The 21,118-nt window shown below is 35.1% G+C and overlaps 1 protein-coding gene across 5 annotated transcripts in view; it reads left to right on the plus strand.

Moving 5' to 3' along the window:
• The window catches only part of Ctnna2 (catenin alpha 2), a 1,105,512-nt gene that overhangs the window by 1,077,941 nt on the left and 6,453 nt on the right, over positions 1 to 21,118 (plus strand). The gene's annotated exons all lie outside the window — the stretch shown is intronic.

Here is a 21,118-nt window from a genome sequence, read left to right on the forward strand (position 1 = left end):
TATTGGGACTGAAAGTCAGTGCATATATGGAATGAATCCATTGGGTAATCTTTGTGAATTTAGCTCTAAGGACAGTGTTAGGGAGATGTACTCTTTGGGAAGATGTGAAGGTCACACAATATTCTTTATTGATATTTTCCCAGAGAATCACTTGCTTCTAAAAATCTGAGGAGCCAAAAACATGAGAAAATTTGGTTTAGGTAGAAACAGACAAAAATTCTAATACAATAAAACTATCTATAAAAAATTAAAGTTGCCACTCCTGCAAATGTAAAGGCACAGCCGTTCGCAGGTGTGCCAAGTAAATCTGCCTTGTTTTATTTTTTGTTGTTACATGTCATAATGCTGATACTGTTTCACAGAGTCTCTTGGTAGTTAAGAGGTGTGAAAATCTGTTGTATGTTCTCATTTGAGTTTGTTACTGATTAGTTCTTTTGTATGGATTACTATTTAGAAAGGAAAGATCAACCAAAGTGAGCATTTTTCTCTGCTTTCTTCTTTGTACTCTCTTGGGTACTTATTAAAATTGTGGAGATGTATATCTTTGCATAAAAGGGCAAAAGGAGTTCATGGACGTGATTAAAGCTTTGAGAGGAGCTGAAGATACACCAGGGTGGGTGGTTTTTGTTTTTTTCTTAAAGAATTTACCCATCAGAATGAGTCCTTTCCTTAGGGTCCAAGGAATGCATTATGGGTTTTTATGAAATGTCTTAATGATATCATTCATGTTTTTCAAAGTGTAACACTCTGAATAACCATGTACAAACACTGGTGTTGGTGAAGGACTTTTCATGGAGTTTTTTTTTTTTTTTTTATCAACCGTTTCTTGATCCTGTCCTCTCACCTCCTTATCCCCTGCTGGTCCAAAGTTATGATCTTTTATATAGAGAAAAGCACTAGAGTGGGACATTGGTATCCTAGGGTTGGGGCCAGTATGGGATGGTTCTGAAGTTATTTTCCTGCTTAAACTTGTTGACCTAAAGAATTTATAATGATAAGGCCTAGTAAGGCCATACCAGTCCGTAGGAAGATTTGGGTGACAAACATCATCAAGCAAGCTAATGTTTCAAAGGGAGTGAGAGTGCTAAACATCTTACATATTGGATTATCCCTCTTTCATTAAAAGCATTATGCCCTCAAAACCCAGGTAAAAGTAAATCTTCAGTGGTAGAAAAATTTGATGTCTGATCATAGCTCAAGTTTTTTAATGTCTTTTATCAACCCCTCATACAGCTGCCAGGTAAGAAATGCTCATATTTTACAATCTCTTGGGACACAATCATCTAAAAACTTCGTGAGTTAAGAACGGTTGTGTTGTGCTCTGAGAGTCTTATCATGGAATGCATTGTGCATGTAATTGTTTATTTTCACGTGCACGTTTCATTTATAGTGGTGTTCAGTGTTTTTTTCAAATCCATTTTGTGTTAAAATTATAATTTAAAAATACATACATATTGTACTCTAAAGGAGAGTATGAAGGTATAAGAGAAGTTGCATTAACTTCTGTGTCAGACCAGTCCTTTCTCCATCACTGGACAATTAGGTAGCTCAAACTACAGTACTTAGATCTTTTGAGCCTCAGCTTTTCTCATTTGTGAAATGATGGTAGATATCTGAAGGATATATGCTAAGTTAGCCAGGATATATCCTGAAGGTAGCCATATTTTAAAGTTGTATATTGGTATGATATATGTTTAAAGAAATAATAGAGAGGAATAAAAAGAAAGGTAATTACAGTTTTTATCTTGGGCCTATATTTAATCCAGAAAAAAGATATTTCAATCAAAACTAACTTTGAAATATTCTTCATCGGATGTGGTGGTTTTTGGTTAATGATTTATGTAACCATCCTTGTGATCTTAAATCTTCAATATTGTTTAATTAACTTGCTCGGTAAAATCTTCTTAGACATTTATGGTTGGATAAAATCTGAAGAGAAGTAAAACCTGTGGTAGGTGGCTAAGAATGGTTTTGAACTCTATGCTTTTAGTTTTTTCAAATTAGTTGAAATTTAACTTATTTTCTAGTAGGTGACACATAGGACTAGTCTTATTCATGGAATATCTATGTTGTGTTGGAAAGTGTTAATAAGGGGAAAGTTGGTGGTTTTGGAATTAGGTGTTACGGAGAGATGAAAGGAGTGTCAATAGCCTCACTCCTGAACTTGGGGAAGGTACAACTTCTTTATAGTCTAAACACTGAAGTAACAATTTAGAAGAAAAGACAGTGTTCAAATAACTAAGAAATAGTTCTGTGGTCCAGTGGTCCTTACACTTAGTGAAATTCTTAATAATTTTATAATAGTTTTATAATAGCACATAAAATTTAACTTCTTGAATCTGTTACTTCAAGAAATCACTTTTAGGAGCTAAACTTGTCTACATGGGAACAATAAAATGAGTTGCTCAAGGGAAAGAGATGACGTTGCAAAAAAGTGAGGCCTTTAATGGGCTTTGGAAGGTGCCTTAAATTTATGCTTTATTATATTTGCGTGATTGTACATAAAGATCAAGGAAGCGTTTCAGGTCCATAATTAATGAATTTGAAGATATCTGGTGTTCAACTGTACCATGTATCAAAATCAGCATCACTGCGTACAGCTCAGCTGCATACTTTACCTGAGTCCTTCTTCCTTAATCATATGCTGACTTTTTAAAAATAATTTTTACTTTATCTTTAAGTAGTTGTACAAAGGAATTGACATTCAACAAGGTAGTATACAAATACAGTGGAACTTGATCGATGTTCCCCCTTCATCATTGTTCCTAGCCCTCTTCTAATATAGAATATGCACTGGATTTTATGATTGTATTTGTTTTCTTCTCACCTTTTAACATAATGGGGACTTATTTAGAAGAGTTGAGGAGGGTGCAAATGAATGGATTGCAGGTTTATATTAATGTAAAATCAGGCAGCCATATATAACAGGTAAAGGGAGTTCATGGAATTATAGAAATTAAAGAATGAGAAAAGACTATCTCTGAGGTAATCTACTTTTTCTGATGATAATTGAAATGTTCCTCACTTTGAAGATATCATTGACAGGTTTAGAAATGTTAGCTGTGATGGAAATGTCCACAGATAATGAAAGTCTATATAACCAGTATAGTTTTTTCTAGTAAACAGATGTTTCTCTGGGTATTAAGTATGAATCATGTAAGGTTCTCTGCCTTCAAATAGCCTTAAACACTTAATAAAACACACGTGATTACGTGAGTCTGTTTACCTAAATATGTGGGAAAGAGGTTATTGATTATGTATGATTTACCCATATAGAGTAACAAGAGGTCTCATATACAAACAAGAATGTAGATTCAGAGATGATTTGAAGTTTTTTCTTACACTGTTTGTTTGCTGGTAATGGGACCTACTACTTGAGCTATGGATCCACTTATGGTTTTTTTGGTTGTTGAATGGAATCTGAGTCCTTAGGACTTCCCTGCTTGGGCTAGCTTCTGGTCAGAATCCTCAGATCAGAGCCTCCTGAGTAGCTAGGATGACAGGTATGATCCTTCTAATGGATTTTCAGCTCTATAACCTAGCTTCGTTTGTCTAGATTCTGAGGAAATTGTATGTAAATAAGACATGGTTTAGATCATCTAGTGAAATGTCTCTTTCCTAAAGTGGCATAAAAATTAACTTTAAAATTTATTATCATAGTAAATTTACCACAGGTTAAACTTGCCTACATGACAACAATGAGTGATATGATCAAAGATAGTTTTACGAAACAAAAGATATTTTGTCAAAATTTATTAAAAGGGCTGGAGGCCTGTCTTAGCTGGTAGACTGCCAGCCAATGAAGGAAAGCCTCAGATACCCAGTTTGAGTCATTCTCAGAGAAAAAAAAGCTGAAATAAAACTTATATAAATTTTTGTGGAATAGTCATTACTGATTATTAAAAAAAGAGGATATACATGTCAATTATTTTCAAACCCAAAAGATTCCGCAGGTCATTTAGAAACAGAAGATCCTGTAGATCTGTGATTCCATAACATGTAATATCTATGAATCTATAGATTCATAGATGACATTATTGTGGAAGACAAATACTGGCTATGATACATTATAATCATTCTAGGAGAAATATGTACAAGATTATTGAATATTTATATAGAAAAGCAATCAAAGAAAACTCAATTTGAAAAATGTTATTGGATGAAGCATCTTCATAAAAGTGTTCCAGGTAAAGGAAAGAAAGGAATATCTCAGAACAGAAGCAGAACACTTAGAAGTGAGGAAATATGTATTTCAGCTTTACTGGACTTTTGAAATGTCAAAGAGGAGTGGAGAAAAAAAGATGATGTAAGAATGTTAGCTTGATCCATGCTAATGTTAAAACAGTGTTTTTCATTATGGTCAGCATATGGTCAGGATTATCTGAATGCCAAACCCAACAAAGAAGAAGGAGGGGACTACTAAAATGCAGAAACTTGGGCTGAACTGAAGGCCTTTGGAATCAAGATGAAAGGATAGATTTTTGGAATCTGTAATTAATTACCCACCCTTTAACACACACCTGGTAATTCATTTTCACACCTAAGTATTAGAATCTGCACAGCAATAAAACTGACTCATCTCTGTTCTTAGAAAAAGTTGCAGCAAAAAATAAATAATAATAAAACATTCAGAGTAAAAGATATGGGGCAAAAAAAGGAGTAAAACTTAATATAAGAATATTCTTGAGAAATTAGTTTAAACTTTGAGTAAGAGGGGAAAAAACTTTCAAAAAGTGATAGTTTTAAAGAATTATTATGCCATTAAATCTCCTACAAGGGCATAAAATAGGAAGGACATAAGACTGTACACATTTGAGATTATACCTTAATCTTTGTCAGGTTCTAGTTCAATTAATGAACATCAAGCCAAGTAGTTTTTATCTCCCAAGTTGTGCCTCTCCCAAAAGGGAGGAAAAAAAAAACAGTCCATAAAAACATTGTTTCTGGATAGTATTCATTAACAGAGGTACTTGATTATTTTAATGATGTAAACTTCACTGAAAAAAAATGTATTAGGATTTTCATCATTAAGGATAATATCCAGGTACTCATTTCAGTGGACTACGTTGAAAAATATTAATTACATACAGGTATAATTCATTTAGAACTGCTAAATTCCTTCATTTTTTTCATCATGGGTGATAGCTTTTCTCCCACACCCACAGGTCTATGTGAAAAGTAAGAAAAGTGGTCAAGGACTCAGGAAGAGGGCATGCTTGTAAAAAATTTTATGAAATTATGATAATGTGCCATCTATAAGAAGATGAACCTCAGTTCAAGCAACAAAAATCAGTTTCACATTGACCCCTTATTCCTTTGCAAAACACTAATCTATTTTTCATTGCTAGAATTTTCCATATTTTTTATTTCAGATTAGAAGTCAGCAAATGATGAGGAGCTCTATTTTAATCAGTTTTGTGTTAGAGATAGTGTCTTCTAGCAATCACAAAGTGATTGTCATCTTCTAGAAGTAGGTAGTTGCTAAGATACCAGAGTCTGCTATTAATTAGACAAATTAACTTACTAATGATATACTTTTTAAATTTTGTTAGATATTTTTTCTAGTCTGAGTGTGAACCCCGGGGCCTTGTATAATGCTCTATACCCTCTGGCTGTATCTTCTTTATACCAACTAACACAAGAAGAATCATGCAAAATTATTTACCTCGAGGTCATCATATTGTACATGAAGAGAAGCTGAACATAAAACAGAAGCAGCCATATTTTTTAATCTCTAGAGATTGGAAAAATAAAGACCATGTTTCTGAAAAAGATGTTAACGTAATAAGCTGAATATGGCTATCATGGCTATTAAATGTAAATTTGAAACCTACTCCATCTCTTATCTAGATTGTACTTGGCAACACTACTAACATTCTCTGTGAGGGATTGCTTTACATATATAACTTTGAATAGTCATATCTACCCAACAGTATAATTGCTTGTAGCAAATATCAACAATTAATCTTAGTTAAGACACATTGAAGAGTAAGTATGTGCCAGGCACTGAAGTAAGCATTTGGAAATCATTTACTATGAATTCTATTTTCATAGTCATCCTTGGGGTAGACATAGTATGTAAAAATCAGGATCTGAGAATTTCAGTATCATCAAGGAGCCCACAGTCAGTGGCTGTTATACTGTGGTACTTCAGGAAGGCCCCCTTATATTCTCCATGGGTAGCATAATCTGTTTTCTGTGTCATTACTAATATATGACATATCAGTATGATGATTTGATTCTTTGGCCCATTTGTGTCTCACCTACTTTGTAAAATGTGGAGACAAGGAATACATCTGAAGGCTTATAACTCATCCCTTTCTTAGACAGTGAGCATATAACATGCTTAACATTACCTTCTTTCTCATGACTTTCTCATGAAAGAAGGTAATTATAGTAATTTATCACATAGAACACTTCCAATAAATTATGTGGAAGTCTTTTATTTAACTACATGAGGGCACTTGATTTTAAATGCTATACTTCAAGGTACATTATTTACCTAATATTTGGGACCATAAAGTAATTAATATTTTTTTCTTTATAGTTGAATTCCTTTGTAATTTATTTTGTTACATTTTCTGGTATATTAAATACACTATTGTTTTTAAGAAATTTCTAAAAGATCTGAATTAATTGTGTTAATAATTTGATTTGAAAGGAATGTGATTGTTTTCCTCTGGCTTTCTACTTTAAATGTTAGTACTTATATTGAAATATAGAATATTGATTTTAATTAAATAGCAATATGCATATAGATTTTCACATATTAGTCAAATACATATATGTGTGTAAATATCTATATGTGTGTGTATATATTCAAATAATGAGTTATCACCCCCATGTAATATGTTTATATGTAGTTCAGGGACAATACATTGATCCACCAAAGATATAGACCCAAACTTTATATTGTGTTATACTTAGAATGTGGCTTCTATTCTGAGTTTCATCACTTGGCCCAAGACACCTATTAGTGATCTGTCATTCTACTTTCCATACAGGAAGTGATAAGAGAAAATAGTGCTGACTTGCTCTATTATAAACCCTTAAGGAGTTTTCTTGAATATTCCCATATCTGTACAGCTACCTTTAGCTGCAAGAGAGACTGGGAAATATAGTGTTTGTGCCAGCGTGGTAAAAATTGAGAGATGGCACTAGTAAAAGAGGAGTTCAGAATATTGGATAGCAACCATAACAGAATTCTATCATAGTTGTAGGAAATATTCAGAAAAGTCCCTATTCTTATTATACAAGGTAGAGTATATTGGAAAATTTAGTCTTCATAATGTATTTATCAGGCATTCCACACTTTTTAAGAGAATCAAGACAGGTAATTCACCACCTACATTCCAGACAAGAAAATTCTTCTATGTGATGAAGAAGACTTTATATGTCAGAAGCCTTCTCTTGCTGAGGTGCGTGGCAGATGGAAGGTGACAGTGAAGTCTCTGGGTAGTGCAGAGGAATATTATAAGGAATTCCCAAAGCATTTGGCAGAAGTGAGTGAGGCGTGAGTTGGCAGTTCTTGCAAGTGTATTGCAAGTGTCCATTAATGGGACAAGAAATGAGATTTTCAGGAGCTGGTTATTAGGCAAATTTATTTTTAATCTCTGAGCACTACTTTTTCAGCTCCAAAATGAGAATGGGACTGGTATCTTCTTTACCAGCGTATTTAGGACTATAATGTGCTGCGTATGCTTAGTAATATTATTTTATTGCTCCCAAAAGATTAGGTAGTTTTCTTGGTGATGTAAGTAGGTGCCTTCTTGTTCTCTTTCATCATGTCTGCTTCAATCACTCAAGCTTCCGGTCCTTTGTAGCTGTGACCATTCCATCAATTTCTGTCCTTGTAGAGAAACCTCTCTATGCTTTAACCTTTCTGTAGCAACCTCTCTTCTCTAGGAGTGACAGGGAGATCAAATGTACCCTTGGATCAGAACACATCTACCTCTGAAGGAGAATGATAGGGCTGGGTACACTCCTAGCATTTCTCCTAGGGAAAAAAAATATATATGCCATCTGAAATGGAGTTTTGTCTTCTGAAAGGGGAGAAAACAATAGATTCCACTGACGTATATGTATCCCTTCACCTCCATTTCTAGCCTTGGTTCCATGGTTTACTATATGAAAAGCAAGACGCCTAAGAATGCATCACTACACTATTTTGCTCATCACCTTTCTATATATTTTAAAGTCTGTATCCCAGTTGTCCTAGATTACCCTGTCATATAGAGAGTCATACATTTCTGTTCCCAAAGGTTCCAATGAGAATGTTCAGAAAAATATGTTAAGCACAGTGAAATGACTTAAATTTCTTTTTACAAACAATTATTTGAGGTAAAATCTATTCTGTTTTTCAAGCATTAAAAAAATTAAATAGTCTACTCTAAAAGATTCCTGATAGGGCTGGGAAGGTGGCTCAGTGGTAGAGTGCTTGCCTTGCATGCATGAGGCCCTGGATTCGATTCCTCAGCACCACATAAGCAAAAAGAAAAAAGCCAGAAATGGCGCTGTAGCTCAAGTGGTAGAGTGCTGGCCTTGAGCTGAAGAGCTGAGGGACAGTGCCCAGGCCCAGAGTTCAGGCCCCACGACCGGACCCCCCCAAAAAAAAAGATTCCTGATAATAGATGATGTACTTAACTTTAAAATGCTATAAAGAGAGAGCTAGAGGCATTGTTTGTCTCTAGTATTAGAATGTCTGCCTGGCAAGTACAAGGCACTGAATGAAAACCCCAGTTCCACTACCAAAAAGAAAAAAGAGAAAAAAAGCTAGAAAAAAATTGAATCATTGAACTTGTTCGAATTTAAAATTCTTAAATGGTGCTGGGCATCGGTGGTTCATGCCTGTAATGCTAGGTACTCAGGAGGCTGAGATCTGAGGATTATGATTCAAAGTCAGCCTGTACAGGAAAAATTTGTGAGATTTTTTTTTATCTTCAGTTAACTATCAGAAAACTGGAAGTGCCACTGTGGTTTAAGTGGTAAAGTGCTTGCCTTGAGCTAAAGATCTCAGGGACAGTGCCCAGGCCCAGAGTTCAAGCCCCACAACGGACCCCCCTCCCCCACAAAAATCCTTAAATGGTGGGTAAGTATACTTTTAAAATAAAAAAGGAAAGCATTGGCTTATTGTCTTCCTTAAAATCATCATTTTAAATAATATTTAGCACTATCAGGATAAGAGTCTCCTTGAAATTCAAGTTATGTATGATTTCTAAGAGATAATATTGATGATGGATAGTTCTACAATGAGAAAATAGCGCCAGGTAAATCTTGAAAACAAGAAAGTTACAGGTAGGAACTGAATATGTTTCATAGCCAAACTTGAATTCTTGTAACAAGTGACAACCCCAGATATAACAGAGCACTCACAGATGTACCTACGGCATATTTGAAGAATTTGCTTTGGCATTTTTAGTGTATCAGGAAAAGAAATAATGAGACAGCCTTCACATCCTGTAATAAATATGAAGGTGATTTAACTTTGTCAAAAAGCTAGATTCACAGGGACTCTAAGATAAGGATTGTACCTTGAGGAAACTTTCATCTTAATATTAAACATAATTTTTAGTAGGGGCAAGATACTCTATCATACTATCTCCAGCCCTTTAATGTTTATCTTTGTTCCCTGGTTTAAAAGCTGTCATCTTCTTGGAGTTAAAGAAATATATTTTTATTACCCCAAAGATGATTTCCAATTTTGCAGATTTGAGGCTTTCTTTCAAAGAAACTACTGTGTTTTTTTCTATGATTTTTGGCAATCCTTTATGCATTTCCAGTCTTTTAAGGACTCTATTCCCTTTAATCTGTGATTTTTTATGCTTCTTGTATAGCACAGGCTCTTTTGCAAGGGAACAGACAATATGTTGTTCATCCACAGAGGGGATTTTTTTTTGGGGGGGGAGGGTTGAAGAAAAAAAAATTCCAGTTTTAGATTGAAGGGAACTCTTAGATGCTTTTGCTACATTTGCCCCAAAGTACATTCACTCTAGGAGAGAAGCAGCCTAGAAAGTTCCAAATTAGGCCAAGTCCTGGCAGGAAACTATATAGAGAAGCATCCAGAATTCTAAGAAGAACCACCTTAAATGCCCTTTATAACTTTTATTTATACATAAAAAAATTGGTGCTGTTGCATATTGCTAAATATACTAATGGAACTTGAAACTCAGATAATTGTTTATTAGCTAGCAAGTATCTTTTAGTGAAGCCTCACTTCTCTATCTCTGCAATCATGGAGAAAAAATCATCATGGTAACTCAGAGTAAAATCTAACTGGAGGGAAATTGCAATGTGTATTCAATTCAGAAAATATCTAAAGTACATTCATCCAGTAAAAAGAAATACTAGGAAATGGTGCTGTGGTTCAAGTGGTAGAACACTTGCCTTGAGCTGAAGAGCTGAGGGGCAGAGCTCAGGACCAGTGTTCAAGCCCTACAACCAACAAAAAAAAAAAAAAAGAAAAGAAAAAAGAAATACTCATCAGCTTTTGTTTTTTTAAATGCTCGTTTTATGCATCAATTTAAGGGGCAGCCTGAACTAGGAATTTATCACTAAATTGATCAAACAGGATTCCCAAATATGTATACCTAATCTCTAGCCGTTTATGGAGAACATACTAGCAAAGTGTAAGAAAGAGTATTTAAAAATAATTGGAAGTATAGCTATGAAGACGAGACTACACACACACACTGACACGCACACGCGCGCGCGCACACCCACCCACACACACACACACACACACACACACACACACACACACGGAGTTTTTGAGGACAACACAGTACATAAGGAACCAGGCTATTTGATTCTAATGAAGAATGTAGTTAGAACTGAGATAGAATCATGAAGGACAGATTCATGGGTGAGCTGGCAACTATGTGATGCTGTGAGAATAACTCCCCTTCATAGTATGATTTTTTTAAGCTTTTCTTTCTCCATTTGGACTGTATCTATAACCAGTATTAAGATTGTATGCAACATAGTTTCTACAAGTATTCTCTATAAATTGAGAAACTGAGGTTGGAATTAGAACCCACTGTTATTCCATTTATAGTTGTGCTTACTCTCAGAATGAAGAGAGAAGATGGCAAGCTTTTTTTTTTTTCTTCAGAAAAATACTTTGTTCTTGCCTTACTGGGTCTAATGGTACTATCCATTCCTGTTCAAGGTTCCTTGGGCCAGGGGCACCCAGGTGCTCAAATAAATTAAGATGAAAATCCCAAAAGCTATTGAGATGATATAATCTTTCACAGTCACTTCTTAAAAACTTAAAAATTGTACTTTTTAAAGTTTATTTTCTTCTTTGTGAGATATATCCAACTCCAGTTTCCAATTACGGAAAACTCAAAGATGTTAATAGAGCCATTCAATCTCATATAGGCATTTAGAAATCCAGTTTTTCTAATGAATATTCTTATGTTTTGTGCAGTATAAAGATATAGTACTCGTTTCTCTGCATCTATTATCTAGTAGTTGGACAGGAAATAGAGGAACTAGCATGTATCAGACAGCGTAATGATAAGAGCTGTAGTTATTACTATGTTTGTCAGCCTCTCATCATTCCATAGCATCTACTAGATGGGAAACTAAAAGGCTATATTGTAGGAATGTTGGGGTCCAAGAGTCATGAGAAGTAGATATTTCTTTTTTTTTTTTTCTTTTTGGTCATGGGGCTTGAACTCTGGGCTTGGGCACTGTCCCTGTGCTCTTCAGCTCAAGGTGAGCTTTCTACCACTTGAGCCACAGCGCCACTTCCAGTTTTCTAGTGGTTTATTGGAGATAAGAGTCTCACAGACTTTCCTGCCTGGCCTGGCTTTGAACTGTGATCCTCAGATCTCAGCCTCCTGAGTAGCTAGGATTACAGATGTAAGCCTGTAAGCCTGGCGCCTGGCAATATTTCTTTCTTTTCTTTTTTTTTAAATTGTGAAAATACCATACAGAGGGGTTACAATTACATGGGCAAGATAATGAGTAATTTGTTTTAGACAGTTGAAGATTTGATTTTAGTTACAGAAAATCAGAAAGTAGGTATGGCTATCTCAGTAACTTCTTAGCTCAGATCTCATCTGAACCGCAAGACTAGAAGTTGTGCTTGTAAGAAAATCGACCTTGATGAATATCTGGCCACACTTGTGGACAGGTAACATATCACAGTATGCCTGTCTCCAGGTGAGTGCCACTATAGCCCAGCATTAAGCAGAGTAGGAAATCCTATGGGTTATTTGCCTGTTTAAGGAAGATTGCATATTATATGTTACAATGGACTGAAACCCAATCCTGCCAGATAGGAATAGTACTATGAACCCAAGTACACAAAAGAGTTAAATATTTTCGAGTTCATTTGTGTTATTATATATCTTTTGAGGATTAGAAATCATTTGTGCATTAGTATTATGCCTAGCAAACACAGCTTGATGCCTAGCAGGTACTCCATATTTTTGTTTGTTTGTTTCTTTTTTGTGTTTTTTTTTTTTTTTTTTTTTTTGTCGGTCACAGGGCCTGAACACTGGGCCTGGGCGCTGTCCCTCAGCTCTTCAGCTCAAGGCTAGCATGCTACCACTTGAGCCACAACACCACTTCTGGCTTTTTCTGCTTATGTGGAGCTGAGGAATCGAACCCAGGGCAGCATGCATGCAAGACAAGCGCTCTACCACTGAGCCACCTTCCCAGTCTTACTTCATATTCATAATACAGCTCAGGTTCTTTAAAAAGCTGTTTTGTTAACAGAAATCAATAATTACATACAATTATATTATCACCTTTTCTAAGCAAAAGCTCATCTTGAAATTCTACGATTTAGCACATACATGTTTTCAATTTGGCTAAAGTTTATTTTATGTTTATTTTCTCAATTATATTCCCCTAACAATCTCATGCGTTGAAGTATAGTTCCATGCAAGAGTGAACAGGTAGAAGAATGTGTAGTGTATTATCCATTCTATTATAGCTTTGTGCCTTTAGTCAAGCTTTTTCATCCTTTATGTGTCCCCCATAGTGTTAGAAAGACTCAACAATATTTAGCAAATATTTATGGCCTATAGGTTGGATAATAAAGTTTTTAAAATATAGCAACTGGACATAGAAGAAAACGTGTGGATGGAGATGTGAGTATGGAAAACATTAAAATTAGAATGGGTGAGGGTGGGATTGGTTCCATTTGATAGCTCAGCGAGGGTAATTTTCACCAAGATGAATTTTGTTGAAACTGACCTAGAAAGATTTTGAGGGTGATGATAAGAGAGTAATTATTATTCTGCTTTTGAGTGGGACACACAGTGAACGCTGCTATGGCAGCAATTCTGAAAGAGCATGTCAAGGAATTTGCCAATGTGATAAGACAGAAAATAAGAGGTCAATACTAGATATATTTTCAAGACGTCACTGAGAGGATATGATGGCATAGATGTTGATAAGAATAGGTTTTCAAGCTAAATGATAGGAAAAACAGTAGGAATTATACCTATGACTAGCTTACAAGGAAGAAGGTGAGAGGAACACTTTTGAGGAAAAGGAAAATTGAATCATTGAGTTCTTGTCATCTCTGGAAGATTATGAAGAAGCCAATGATATAAGGTCTACAAGAGATTAGTTTATTCCCTAATTGCTAAACAGCTTCTTTGTGAAGATGCTTAAAACTCAGTGAATTGTGTTCTTGAAGTGAAGGTGAAAATTACAAACCTAATTTTGCGACAGGATATGGATTGGTCACACGGAACTTATTTGAATATATGTACTAACATAGATAGTTGAACACTCACTATAGAAAAAACATTGGCCAGGAAGAGAAGGAATGATTTGGAGAGATTTCTTTTTTCTGTGTCTTCTCAAAAATATTTCAAAATATACAGAAAAAAAGTGTGCAATTATAAGAGCTATGGTTTAACTGCTCAAATTTAAAACTAATTTAATTAAAATTACATTATCCTAAAGACCTCTTACTTGAAAAATGGTACCATTTCTTCTTGTCTTAATTCTCATTTCTATAATGAAAGAAGATTTGAAATTTTGCTTAATGCTGTGAATTATTTTATATAGCTACATATGTGTCTAAGATTTCACGTCAGTTTTTAGCATTTTATATAAGAGATTAGTGCGCATGAATTATCTTAACAGAAAACTATGATATCCGAGTAAAGGCAATAGATTAGTATACTTTAGTATTCCCTATTAAAGACAAGTGTTCCAAAATCCTAGTAGATGCCTGAATCCTGTATACTTCACTGATAACTTCTAGCTACTAAGTGACTAATAAGTAGATTCTCCATATGGTCTTGGTACTCAGAACAGTATATAAATTATTACTAATAAACTGTTGGAATATTCTAATTAAAATATGGACATTGAGTAGCAAATTCATGGAGAATAACCATATTGTTAACTATAAGATGTGTTTGTTTAAATACTATGAAGCAGAGCAGAGCCTTCTGTGGAAATACTGTGTAGCACTTAACATCTTGCTAAATCTCCACTATTCCTGTGTTTGAAGTAGCTATATAGTGTGAGAAATTCTATGATCATGTGTTTCATTGGGATAACTAGTAAAGAAGTGGCAACAGGTTTAACATACATTGACCATTCTTGTTTCTGTGGTTCTGGAAGGTCGTCAGATTATAGACAAATATTGGTTGTCCCAAGGACCCATTCCTTTTTCACTACCTCTTCTACTTCTTGCCTTTTCCTGACATTTACAGGCCATTGATGAGACTATGCTATCCTTTAGATTTTGACTTTGTGTATTTGTGTGGTTTTGAGGTTTGAACTCAGAGCCTCATGATTGCTAGATTGGTTTCTATTATTGGCACCATGCCCCTAGACCTTTGTGCTTTCATTATTTTTTAAATACTGTCTTATTTGATTTGTCTAGGCTAGCCTGTATCATGATTTTCCTATTTATGCCTCTCAAGAAGTTGACATGATAAATGTACCCCCCAGAATCATTTTTATTGGTGGACATTTTTTCAATGCTCGAATGGATTAGAGAAAAGGGATCAGAGAACTTCAGGAAGGGAATAGAAAAACATCAAAAGATGTGTCTTTTCTAGCTATGATTTTCTTTTGCATATGGAAGCTCAGTACAAGTAAATGGCTTTATATAAAAATATAGAACCCAAATTGGGAGCAGGTGTCTTGGTATTGGCTAGAGAAAGATTGGCTCTATTAAGAGATGGGGAAGAAAGCTAGTTTGGGAAGATAATGTTTGAAAAATCTAATTTTAGAAACACAAGAAAGAATAATGTAAAATATTTCATACTACCTAAAATTCCAAAAATTCTAGGTTGGCTTAGATATATTTTCTGGAGATTTCTTATTTAAAAGAAAATAGAATATAGAATAAAGAATGTAACATGGAAAAGGTAACACTTTAACTCATCTTAATAGAGTCCCCTGAATTTCTAATACCAAGATGTAAGACCTTAAAAAAATTAAATGTCAAAATTAAGTTGGGCACAATGCCTCACACCTGTAATCTTAGCCATTTGCCTGGCTTGATATTGTAGGTTTGTGGTTCTAGGCCATCCCATACCTCAATGAGAGAATTACTGTGAACGCAAAATGCTTGACAAAAGTGAAAATAAGGAGGAAGAGTTGGTAAAAGAGACTGTAGTCTTTTCAAAAGTCCCATTTTGCGTTCATGTGGTATTCTGAAGAAAGATGGATCATAATAATAATGAAAGCCAGAGTTTAAGAGCTTCCAAACTCTAAAAGCATTATTTTTATTCACTCTTCATAATTCATTATTCATTCCAGAAATGAAGACTGAGGTAGAGCTAGGTGTAGTAGCTGGTTTCTGATCACTTCATTAGTGAGTAGACCAGTTAGAGCTTGAAACTCAGGTTCTGTTTTAGTCATAGCCCAGGTTGTCATCACTATAAGAGAAGAGAAGATAGAAAGGAGGAGACAACAAGGAAGAAAAGAGATAAAGTGTGAATGCTACAGTCTATTTCCAGAAAGAGAATGTATAGGATTTAAAGACAGGTTCTAGAGAGAGGTAAAGACATGAATGAAATGGGAAGAAGGGACTGAGGTGTTGAGAAGAGGCTACAAGAACTGGGGAAGGATCTCATCTCTCCTTTCTTAATCCAGGACCCTGGGAATCAACAGATGCTCTTGACACATTCTTTTCATTTATCTGAGGAAAGGAGAGGCTTTGGATGGGATTATGGGCATTAACTTTCACTAACACATGGACAGTGCTAATTTATGACATAATTTCTAGTGGCTGGGCATGAGAAGGTAAAGGACAAGCAGGAATAACCAGTTGCCTTCAAATCCTGCTCACATTCCAGACACCCATAACTGGTGGCTACTGAACTTGTAGTTTGTTCTCACTCAGCACTGTGCATTGCACTCTGGTGTCCCTGCATCATTTATATTGTTAATGAGCCACAACACTTAACATACAAAGTGAGGAAAATAACTTAGGCTTTCTAGTTGTGAGGGTTTCACTAGTGGCTCTTTGGTATGTTTTGTGAAAATTTAGTTTCCCTGGGTTCTTAGTCAAAGGCTTTGTCTTCTGTCACAAAGCTACTATGTAGAAAGATAGAATGGTCGAAGCAAAAAATCCAAAAGTACTGATCCATATGTAATGTAGATACATAAAAATGGTTTAATGAATCTTGTTTTGTTTTATGGGAATTTGTTTGTGAGAAACAGAGAAGCCACATTTTGAGAGGTCAACTTAGGAGTCTTTATTGGAAAGGGAGCAGGTGAACTACTGTCTCAAAGATCTGTAACCCAGATTCAAGTTTACACAAAGCTTCTAAAGATAAAACCATGTTTGGGGTGGAGACCCAAGACAAGCAAAAGCACATTATATAGGGAAACTCTCCAGGCTAAGCATTCTCTGTAGCAAAGCTTTACTGAAGATAAACCCGACATCTGCAACTCAAAGAATGGCCTATCTCAATTCTAGGCTTTTCTGAGCTGGGTGAAAAGCCCCCTCCACCCAGGAAGGCACTAGGAAAGCACGAGAGTAAGGTGATATTACTAAGACCCAGTATCCTTATTTCATTTGAGACTGGGAAGAGAAGGAGACGAATAATGGAGGAGAGGACTCTGATCAAAATGCATTATATACATAAATGGATACGTTGAAATCTTGTACAAATAACTTTAAAAATGTCAGTTATACTATCATATAAGGAATAGATATGTGAACCTAAGCCCTTCAAAGAGGTAGTGTGAAATAAAAACATTGCAAAATAAAGATACGCTGAAATGCATGATCAACAAGTAATAGATGAGATATTTATATCACATTAAAAATATCATAGCCTGGGAGCATTTCCCACCTTGGGCTAGTGCCTAATAATCCATGGGTATTTCTTGTCCTGAGGGATTTATTTTCTCATTGTTCTCTTGCGATATGGAAGCAAACAATTTAGAGAAGAGAAAGGTTCTGGGGGGCTTCCTTGACAGATTTTCATGCCCACAACTAGTCAAGGGAAAACATCTCTCAATACTTGTTTCTTTGAGACACCAAATACAGCAAGAATGTCTTTTTTTTTTTTTTTTTTGCATTGAGAAAAAGACTCTTCTGCCTTTAATGGTGAAGAAAAAAATGGCTCTAAGCCGTATTTAGGAAATTTGTTGACTGTAATTAAGCCTTCATGGGAGTCCCCAAGGTTTACTTACTTATAATTGAAAAAATGCAAATGAAGACAGTTAATCAGTGAACTAGCCAACGATGAAGCACTACTACCTACCTAGATGAATTAAAAACGACACAAATATGTCCAGTTGAGAAAGTTACTGGAGAACTGATTGGTAAATTTCTCAACAAGACTCTCCAGATTGTTTTTCTAGAACTGCAATGCCCTTCTGCTATTATCATTTTGGTCTTGAAACACCGTTACATGCAGATTTCATAAGAACTGTCCTTGGGCATTGGTAGAGCACCCGCTACTTCTGGAGCTAACTCAAGGAAAACCACAAAGGCGGGAAAAATAACAGACCTCTTGCCCATCTTTCTATCATGATTGATGCCTTTCTTAAAAAGCATAATGATCTTATAAAGTATAATGTGTTGCACTTCTTGTAATACTTCTACCCCCTCAGTGATGAGTTCATTAAATTGATAATTTATAACATGTCAATAGGCCCATGGGCATAATCTTTTCCTAATTTTTTTTTTTTGTCATGGGACTTGAACTCTGACCTGACCACTGTCCCTCAGCTCTTCAGATCAAGGCTAGCACTCTACCATAGCACCACTTCCAGTTTTCTGGTGGTTTATTGGAGATCAGAATCTCATAGATTTTCTGCCTGGGCTGCTTTGAATCACAATCCTCAGATCTCAGCCTCCTGAGTAGCTAGGCTTATAGGAGTGAGCCACCGGCACCTGGATTTTACCTAAAATTTAATTGTGGGAATCAGAGTAAATATAGCATCATTTTGATCAAATACATTAGTCAGTGGCATTCTAGGTAGAAATGAAAACCCAAGATATTAAATAAGCTAATACAAATGAAAAAGCAGATGTACAATGGGTGATGTCCCTGTGCTGTGCACTGTATCACTGTTGATTTTGACAACACTGTTGTACTGTAAACTCTGGGAGGAGTGAGTAACTGTTTCCTTTGCAGTGCCACTTAGCAGATTTTTGGGAGTAAACTGCCATGATTTACAAAGCCTACTATAGAGTGTGTGGTAAATGGTTTCCTATATCCACCACAGTCACTTAGGAGCAACAACTCCAGTACTGCTGACTTTCTTACTTCCTGTTGATAATCTGAAGAGGAAAACTTTACAGCATTGCTGTAAAGGAAATGTCTTTTTCTGCAAGCATATAAACATCCTGAAATGGTTTAAGTGAGGAAAGATAAGATTAGGATGGACCTGTCCACAATGTCTTTGTTTGCTTGAGTTATTTATTGCTCTGAACTTGCTAGAGTTGTTTTATAATGTTTTTTCCCCTTCTTTTTAAGTGTTATTGATACAGACTCTGGAAAAAGGCAGACAGATATTTCAAGGTATTTCAAATGTATCACAGTCTAAAGAGATCAAATACGTCTTCAAAGCCTCATGGATTTTTTTAAAACATGAAATGTTGTTCTTGCTGGATAATAGGCTCCATTGCTCTAGGATTCTAACCTTCCATTCATTAACAACACAGCTAACGTGTAGCAAATCTTTTTCCTCCCTACAAGCAATTTGAGTCTTCTTGAGGAGATAATAGTCTAAAAATATAAATAAATGACCAGCTCCCATGGGGGAGATTCCAGTTTTCTCAAGGTATTTGCTTTTAACTCATTGTCAATTCCTCCATCTTCATAAGATAATCCCATTAAAATTCATCTTGTTCTTATATATTAATACTGTTTCATTTGAAGATCTCAAAAGTACCTAAAATACCTATATTTGGTGGCCTAATATCAGCATTCTCATATTCAGTGCTATTCTTTCAGAATTTAGATGCTGAAATAAAATAGGCTCAGCTCAGATAGAAACAGATTCTGTCTCCCAGGTATTGCTAAGCCTTTTGAAGTAATCAACAGGTACTCCTTAGTATTTATATTTCAAAAGCACCTTTCTAATAGATTTGGCTTATTTTATTCTTTTTCATTTAGCCAGTAATCCCATGACATTTGGATTATTTTTAATACTGTAACAGATTGCTTTGTTCTTTTGATTTTTATGCACTACCATTTATGTTTAATTAATTTTTCATAATAGATAACCGGCTTTAAAAAATAAGGATACAACCTGAAAATTGATATTATTTCTACATGAATTATTGTAAACGGATGAATAACTCTCTTCTGCAATTGTGTATGTGTGACCCTTATATATTAATATCCTAGGTTATTTACTCTGTAGTATGAATTACTGATGAGTTCTTCACTTTTTGATATTACTAGGTATTTCTTTTGTTTTATAGCTGGTTTGCCTCAGGAAGTTCATCATTATTATAGAGGATAAAGGGTTATTAATTACTTGACTATTCCCTACACAGTCAATGAGATTTTCTATTCAAATAGATGTTTCTTGATGTCATGTTCTAGATTTGTACCATGAAAGTCTTATGCTGAGAATTTTTAAAGTAAATTTACAGGATTTTTTTCACCTCAGGAAAGAAAATGGATTTTATATTTCATTTAACATTCTATTATCTCTTTGTAAAAGCACTAAGTAAAGAATACATAGAAAGTTCAGAGCAATGGATCTATATTATATAGCTGTAGTGTGCAAGAGCATAATTCACGAAACAGCTTGGAAGAATATAAAGAAACTATGTGGTTTCATAATGGTCCTTTTGATAACTCTATTTAGATACGATAGCCCCCTCAAACTCAGTATGTTTGAAGTTAGATTCAACATAGTATAGCACCTCTATTTTCTTATTTTCACAAGTAATGTTAAGAATGTTGATATGAACCTGGTTGCACAAGTTAAAAATTTGAGAATTGCCCTTTTCCATCTATTCTCCATTATTTTACACTATTCAGTTACCAATACCTCCTCATCTTACCTATTAAAGATAATTTATATATTACTTCCAACATGGAGGTTATATCCTCCACCCAATTTCTGAATCAAAGTAAGTCCTCCATTTACTTTTTTCCTTTCCTTTCCTTTCCCTTTCCCTTTCCCTTTTTCATTTCCCCTTCCTTCCTTCCTTCCTTCCTTCCTTCTGCTCTCTTTCTTTCTTTCTTTCTTTCTCTCGGCCCTGGGTTTTGTCCTTGTGCTGTTTTAATCAAGGCTAGTGAATATTATACTACTTTGAGCCACAGCTCCAATTCTTTCCATTTCTTTTAATACCATGAACACCCTACATCCTACTAAAACACTTATAGATTGTATGCTTGCTTTCCATTATATCTTGAGCTCTTGCAGTTTATCTTCCATATCAAGTCGTATACCCATAACATAAACGTACTTACTGGCACAAAAATAAATGTCAAAAGAGCATCTTTAAGAAATATTTTGAAGGGCAAAATATAGATGGAAGAGCCTTGGGGGAAAAAAAGGAAAGATGGATGGTATGTAAGTGTATACAAATATATTAATTGAAATAGAATGGATTCAAGAGAGAACTCAAATAGTACAATTTCTTAGAAAGGCAAAGTAAAAGTTTAGCAAAATAAAACATCAGGAAATGAATGCCAGAGAGAGGGTG

This window comes from Dipodomys spectabilis, unplaced genomic scaffold (genome assembly GCF_019054845.1).
Source record: "Dipodomys spectabilis isolate Male_0828 unplaced genomic scaffold, ASM1905484v1 ptg000137l, whole genome shotgun sequence".
In the NCBI taxonomy this organism is placed as follows: domain Eukaryota; kingdom Metazoa; phylum Chordata; class Mammalia; order Rodentia; family Heteromyidae; genus Dipodomys; species Dipodomys spectabilis.